Source organism: Apium graveolens, chromosome 10 (genome assembly GCF_009905375.1).
Source record: "Apium graveolens cultivar Ventura chromosome 10, ASM990537v1, whole genome shotgun sequence".
In the NCBI taxonomy this organism is placed as follows: Eukaryota; Viridiplantae; Streptophyta; class Magnoliopsida; order Apiales; family Apiaceae; genus Apium; species Apium graveolens.
In genome coordinates this window covers 36,284,771-36,292,909 of record NC_133656.1, presented here as the reverse complement: position 1 = coordinate 36,292,909, position 8,139 = coordinate 36,284,771, and the positions used below count along the sequence as shown (strand labels likewise).

At 42.6% G+C, this 8,139-nt stretch overlaps 1 non-coding gene across 1 annotated transcript; it reads left to right on the top strand.

Annotated features, from left to right (window-relative positions):
* Positions 1 to 6,213: 6,213 nt before the first annotated feature.
* LOC141694918 (small nucleolar RNA R71) lies at positions 6,214 to 6,320 on the top strand. The gene has a single exon (XR_012564197.1). It is a non-coding gene; the product is annotated as a small nucleolar RNA R71 (small nucleolar RNA).
* Positions 6,321 to 8,139: the final 1,819 nt, after the last annotated feature.

The following is an 8,139-nucleotide window of genomic DNA, read 5'->3' as shown; positions in this document are numbered from 1 at the left end:
ATACCGGGCATCAGCCATCCCAGAACCCTCCTGAGCTCTCAAAGAACCAGCCTCATCACGCCTAGGCCTCGCCATAGTAGCACCTCATGCTGGACGTCCTCCTGGAAGACGATAATCCAACCCATGCTCCTCGGGCTCACCACCGGTCCACTCCTGCATCCCATTCAGAGTTCCAGAATCAATAGGAGCGGTCGACAACTGCAACTGCTCATGAGACGGCCAGTTCACTCCCACTGCTCGGCAAAGCTTCGTAACCGTGGATGCATAAGGGATGTTCATGTGCTTAGCTCCCCTCAAAAACTTCAGAATCCCTTGGTAGATGAACTCACCAAGGTCCACATAGTACTCCTCATTCAAAATTCCCCACAACAACTGTGCTCTCCCTACTGTGACCTCATGTGCATGCGAAGAAGACAGAATATTAGCACAAATAAACGCATTCCATGCACGGGCATACCTGTTCATCGTGATCGCTAGAAAGTGACGATACTCATTAGTTCCAGTCTTGAAGGTCCAAACTGTGCCCGGCCTACAGAGAGTAGCACAAATCAAATCCAAGTCAAAATCCTCAGCAGTCTTCTCGTTCCAGTTCTCCTCCGTGGGCTTCCTCTCTCGCTGCCCAATCACACGGCGAATCGCCGCTGGGTGATAATCAACCGTCATCCCCCGGACCACAGAAAACCCATTCTTCTCGGCCTTCGCATTCGCATAGAACTCGCGAACCACGCTCATAGGAACTGCTTTAGGCGACTCACAGAAAGCTATCCACCCCTTCTCTGCAATCATAGGTAGCAAATCACCATCCCTCCCCGATGACAAAAATCCTCTCTCCTTCAGAATCGGCTTTCCCAAAAGCCTAGTGTACTCCTCCTCCGCAGCTCTGTCATTCAACCGAGGCCTCGCAGCAGTACCCCTCGAAGAATCAGCAGTAAGGACTGTGCTGCTGCTATCGATAGTTCTTGCTCTCTTGGGTGCCATTGAATCTGAATAAAAGTGCTTGAGAACTGTGTTTTTATGTTTGGGAGAGAGTTTGAGTGTAGAAGTTGTGTGGGAGATATGTGGGATAGGTGTATGTATATATAGGGATTGGATTAGGTTAGAATTTGAATAGGAGTGGGTTTATGGGTAAAAATCATGGGGAAATGGGGAATAGGTCGTGGGTTTTATAGCTGAATTTTGTGTTTTATTTTTCTGAATTTTTTTGTATTTATTGACTTAAAAAAAATTCTGGCAGCCGACCCCTGAGCGGTCGCTCAGCAAAGCTGAGCGGGCTCTCAGCTTGCTGAGCGGTCGCTCAGCAGAGCTGAACGGGCGCTCAGGGGGTCACTGGAAAAAAAATTTTAAAGCCCGGTTTTTCTGATTTTTTTTGTGGTTTTGGATAGGTTATTAACTTCTAAGGATTCTTGTAACAATAAATCATGGGTTGCCTCCCACGCAGCACTTCTTTTTCGTCAGTAGCTTGACGTTGCGTACCTTCCTCAAGTTGACAACAAAATGGCACTAACCACTTCTCGGTTTGCCATGTCCCCATAGTAGTGCTTCAAACGCTGACCATTAACCTTGAATGCTTGGTCCGGATCATTCTAAAAAATCTCCACCGCTCCATGTGGAAACACAGTTTTGACAATAAAAGGCCCAGACCACCTTGATTTCAACTTCCCAGGAAAAAGTCGGAGACGAGAGTTGAATAAGAGAACTTTTTGCCCCGACACGAATAACTTAGGATGTAGCTTCCTATCGTGCCACCTCTTCACCTTTTCCTTGTACATTTTGTTGTTCTCGTACGCTTGGAGCCGAAATTCATCAAGTTCATTGAGCTGAAGCATTCTCTTCTTACCAGCTGCATCTAGATCCAGGTTCAACTTTTTCAATGCGCAATAGGCCTTATTCTCAAGCTCCGCAGGTAAATGACATCCCTTACCATACACCAGTTAAAACGAAGACATACCAAGTGGAGTTTTGTATGTTGTTCTATAAGCCCAAACAGCTTCATCGAGCTTTAAAGACCAATCCTTCCTTGACGGACAAACAACCTTTTCCAGAATACGCTTGATCTCTCTGTTAGACACTTCCGCTTGACCATTTGTTTGCAGATGATAGGCAGTAGCAACTCGATGATTCACATTATAACGCTGCATCATAGAAGTGAACTTACGGTTGCAGAAATGCGACCCTTCATCACTTATGATTACCCGAGGCGTTCCAAACCTTGTGAAGATCTGCTTATGAAGAAAATTCAAAACTGCCTTTGCATCATTTGTCGGTAGAGCTTTGACTTCTACCCATATTGAGATATAATCGACTGCCAGCAAGATGTACTGATTATTGCAGGACGAGACAAAAGGCCCCATGAAATTGATTCCCCAAACATCAAAGACCTTGACTTCAAGCATCACATTTAACGGCATTTCATCCTTTCTCGTCAAATTTTCCACTCATTGACAACGATCACACCTTAAAACAAACTGATGAGCATCCTTAAACAAAGTAGGCCAGAAAAAACCTGCTTACAGAATACGAGCTGCCGTCTTCTCACCACCATAGTGTCCACCATAAACTGTGGAGTAGCAGTCTCGTAATATCCCCTCCGTCTCACAGAACGGGATACATCTCCTAATGATCTGGTCAGCTCCCTGTCTAAACAAGTATGGTTCATCCCACATATACCACTTCACCTCATTCAGAAACTTCTTCTTTTGAGCTGAGGTCAAATTAGGAGGCATTATATTGCCGACAAGATAGTTTACAATATCTGCAAACCATGGCTCTTCCTCCTGAACTGCGAACAACTGCTCATCTGGAAAAGACTCGTTGATCAATGTCTTATCCTGTGAAGTAGACTCGGGATTCTCCAATCTAGAGAGATGGTCAGCTACTTGATTCTCAGTACCTTTCCGATCCTTGATCTCTAACTCAAATTCCTGTAGTATGAGCACCCAACGAATGAGCCTCGGCTTCGAATCCTTCTTGGAAACCAAATAGCGAATGGTCACAAGATCAGTGAATACTGTCACTTTTATCCCAAGCAGATAAGATCGAAATTTCTCGAAACCAAAGACTATAGCCAAGAGCTTCTTCTCAGTAGTGGTGTAGTTCATTTGGGCCCCGTTTAAGGTCTTGCTAGAATAGTAGACCATATGAAATAGATTATTCTTGCACTGCCCAAGAACTGCGCCTACTGCATAATCACTCGCATCACACATCATCTCAAAAGGCTCTGTCCAATCCGGTGCTGTAATAACTGGAGCTGTGATTAAACTCTTCTTGAGAGTCTCGAATGCCGTCAAACATTCATCATCAAATTTGAAAGGCACATTTTTCTCAAGCAAGTTGCACAGCGGCTTAGATATCTTCCAAAAGTCCTTGATGAACCGCCGATAAAAACCCGCATGACCAAGAAAACTACGGATTCCTTTCACAGAAATAGGTGGTGGAAGATTTTCAATGACTCCCACCTTGGCTTTATCCACCTCAAGACCCTTGCTAGAGACCTTATACCCAAGAATAATGCCTTCACGCACCATAAAATGACATTTTTCCCAATTGAGCACCAAATTTGTTTCCACACACCTTTTGAGCACGACACAAAGATTATTCAAACATTCATCGTACAAATGTCCAAATACGGAGAAGTCGTCCATGAACACCTCAACTTTATTTCCAATCATGTCCGAGAATATAGCCATCATACATCTCTGAAAAGTGGCCGGTGTGCCACATAACCCAAACGAGACTCTGCGAAAAGCAAACGTGCCAAATGGACAAGTGAAGGTAGTCTTTTCTTGATCCTCTGTTGCAATACAAATCTGATTATACCCTGAATAACCATCCAGAAGACAATAATACTCATGACCAGCCAACCTGTCAAGCATCTGATCAACAAATAGAAGAGGGAAGTGATCCTTCCTCATGGCCTTGTTCAACTTTCGGTAATCCATGCATACTCTCCATCCTGTAACTGTTCGAGTGGGGATGAGCTCATTCTTCTCATTTGCTACCACAGTGATACCTCCTTTCTTAGGCACACATTGCACGGGGCTCACCCAAGAACTGTCAGAAATAGGATAAATGATGCCCGCATCCAGCCATTTCAGAATTTCTTTCTTCACCACTTCCTTCATGATCGGATTAAGTCTGCGCTGTTGCTCAACAATTGGCTTACTACCCTCCTCTAGTAGAATCTTATGCATGCAATATGAAGGGCTGATCCCTTTGATGTCTGCTATGGTCCATCCAATAGCCAATTTGAATTCTCTCAAAATCCTTAAGAGCTTGTCCTCCTCACTACCTGAAAGGTCAGATGCAATAATAACAGGTAAAGTAGATGCATCACCTAGAAAAGCATACCTCAAGTGTTCAGGAAATGGCTTAAGCTCCAAGGTAGGTGCTTCCTCGATTGATGGTTTGAGCTTTCCTTCAGCATTCTTGAGGTAAGAAGTACCAAGAGATTCAAATGGCATGTCTAGCTTTTGCCTCCAGGGAGAAGCATTAAGATATTGTAATTGCTCATTGCCATCTTCAACATCACTGTCAAAATCCCCCACTAAAGCCTTTTCTAATGCATCAGACATTAGCATATGATCGAGTTCGGAAGTAACCGCAGAATCAAACACATCCACTTTTAAGCACTCCTCATCATCTGTAGGGAATTTCATTGCTTTGAATACATTAAAGGTCACATCCTGATCCTGCACCCGCATAGTAAGTTCACCTTTCTGCACATCTATCAAGGTACGGCCAGTAGCCAAGAAAGGTCTTCCCAAAATTATGGGAATCTTCTTATCTTCCTCGAAATCCAGAATAACAAAGTCTGCAGGAAAGAAGAGCTTATCCACCTTGACTAGCATATCCTCCACTATGCCCCTTGGGTAAGTAATAGAATGATCAGCCAATTGTAGAGACATGTAGATGGGTTTTGGATCAGGCAAATCCAACTTTTTAAAGATCGACAACGACATCAGATTAATGCTTGCTCCCAAATCACAAAGGCACTTGTCAAACGACAACTTTCCAATGGTGCAAGGAATGGTGAAGCTACCTGGATCTTTAAGCTTTGGAGGTAACTTTTGCTGCAGCACAGCGCTGCATTCTTCCGTTAGAGCAACGGTCTCAAGGTCATCCAGTTTCACCTTCCTTGAAGGAATACTCTTCATAAACCTCGCATAACTAGGCATTTGCTCCAGAGCCTCAGTGAAAGGTATATTGATGTGAAGTTTCTTGAACACCTCCAGAAACTTACCGAACTGCTTATCCAGCTTTTGTTGTTACAATCTCTTAGGGAAAGGTGGTGGAGGATAGAGTTGTTTCTCCTATGTATTAACCTCAGGCAGAGTGTGTTCAACAGTAGTCTTCCTTGGTTCCGCCGCTTACTCCTTTTGCTTAGCTTCTTTATCTCTAACTTCAGCTTCTCCTTCTTTTGCCTTTTCAGCATCAGCAACTTTCCCAGACCTTAAGGTAATAGCCTTGACTTGCTCTTTAGCTTCCTTCCTGCCTAGTACTTCCGTGTCACTGGGAAGTATTCCAGGTTGACGATTGAACACTGCATTGGCTATTTGTCCGATTTAATTTTCTAAGGTCTTGATAGAAACCGCCTGACTCTTGCACAACAGCTTAAGTTCCTCAAAATCAGCACTAGTAGGTGCAGCTGCACTTCCCTGTTGAGGATATGATTGCCTTTGAGCATATTGCTGCGGTTGCTGGAATCCAGGTGGATTGAACTGTTTACTCACACCTTGCTGATATGGTGGCTGAATAGCATTCTGATTATTACCCCAGCTGAAATTTGGATGATTTCTGTTGTTAGGATGATAAGTAGCTGGCACAGGCTGCTGTTGTCGCTGATAATTGTTCACATACTGAACAGATTCGTTGACGAGAGAACACTGATCCATAGCATGAGAACCTGCACAAAGCTCACAGACCATAGCTATTTGATTGACTCCATAGGTAGCTAGAGAATTGACCTTTATAGACAGTGCTTGGAGCTGCGCTGCAATAGAGGTGGCTGCATCGACTTCCAGAATACCTGCTACCTTCCCAGGCATCATCCTCTGGGTTGGGTTTTGATGCTCATTTGCAGCCATAGTCTCGATAAGATTATAAGCCTCAGTATAGCTTTTGGCCCACAAGGCGCCTCCAGCTGGTGCATCGAGCATGGGCCGAGATTGGGCCCCCAAACCATTATAGAAACCAGTGATCACCATCCAATCGGGCATTCCATGATGTGGACACTTTCTCAACATTTCCTTGTAGCGTTCCCAAGCTTCGCACATAGATTCTGTAGGTTGCTGCGCAAACTGAGTAAGAGCACTCCTCATAGTAGCAGTCTTTGCCATTGGATAAAACTTCACCAGAAACTTTTGCGCAAGATTTTGCCAAGTAGTGATGGACCCAGCTGGTTCAGAATGTAACCAATCCTTAGCTTTGTTCCTCAGTGAGAATGGGAAAAGCCTCAGCTTGATAGCCTCATCAGTCACACCATTATATTTGAAAGTACTGCAGATCTCGATAAAATTCCTTATGTGCATGTTGGGCTCTTCAGTCACAGCTCCTCCAAAAGAAACAGAATTCTGCACCATTTGAATAGTGCCCGGCTTGATTTCAAAGGTGTTAGCTTGAATAGCCGGATGAAGAACGCTTGACTGAATGTCATCAATTTTAGGCCGAGAAAAGTCCATAAGAGCTGGATCGGCCGGAACAATATGATCACCCATGATTACTGGTTCTTTCTGCTCACTTCCTGAATCCGAATCTTCAAAATCTATTTTCTCTGGAATATCAAGAACTTCGTCTGTCTCCTCAGCTGTATCTAAAGTCCTCTTGCAAGTACGAGAACGAATTTGCATAAACGCTCGCTAAAGTACCTGAAACACAACTGGAAACAATAAATAACAAAAACGTTTTAATCACTGAGTCCTAACGACCAATGATGGTAAGTACATAAACTAAACAAATACGCCGATCCCCGGCAGCGGCGCCAAAAACTTGTTAGGGCGAAAACACGGCTAATAACACACGCAAGTATACGCGTTCGCAAGTAATATAGAATACTTTCTAGTTCGTTCCCACAGAGACTCAGAATAATTATGTTCAATTAAACTCACTCACCAATGTATGATTATTTCTCAATGTTAAAACAATAACACTTAGAATTGTTAACTAATTATTAACTACAATTAAGTACTAAATTTAACCACTTAACTAACACTTCGAATTAACAATATTAAAACACTCATAAGATCACAACTTCATTACTACTTCCTTCAATAGTCATTGTTATTACCATTAGCATGCAATAGTGATGATATTAATCGAATAACACGAAACTGATAAAAGCCAACTTTCATTGTACTAATACCATTCTACCAAACATCCACAATTAAGATAGAAGTTGAATAGGCATCAATTATGTTGAGTCCCTATATGTCTACAGAAATTGACAACATAATAATTTAAGCACAAGTTATTCCTTTTGATTACACAGGGCGAATAAAACAGTTAGAGTTACCCACTAATCATGCAACATCATACATGAACCTATGCTAGCATGGCAAGTTCTAAATCTCGAGATCCACCGTCGCTTCACAAGAGATTAACACCCTATCTTATATGTTCGCGACACACATAAGACGAATACGCACAACTAATACTAGATATCATACAATAATCACACACTAAGGTATTAAACAATTAACTAGAGAATTCCATAGTAAATCCGTTACGATCCCATGATCACGATTAGCCCATGTTAGCACTTATCGTCATCATGGGTTCATATGAAAACATGATAAATAAACACAAGAGAATAATAACTAAACTAATTATATTAAACCAGAGTACGTCAAAAGAGTAAATAGGTTCAAAGCAAGAAAACTAGCATCCAACGTTACAACGAAATAAAGAATCACAAGAAAATATGCTTCCTCTTCGTTGTGATGTGCTAAAACGGTCTTCTTCCTTATCTCCTTCTCTCCTTGCTTAATACAATGATCCAACCTTGTGAAAATGTCTCTGAATCTACTTATATAGAAGTCCCATAAAACTCAGATTACACAGAAGTTGGAAGCCAAACAGAAATAGAAGTCTAAAATAATTTATCTTTTTTCCCAACCCTGCGCGGCCGCTCAGCATAGCTTAGCG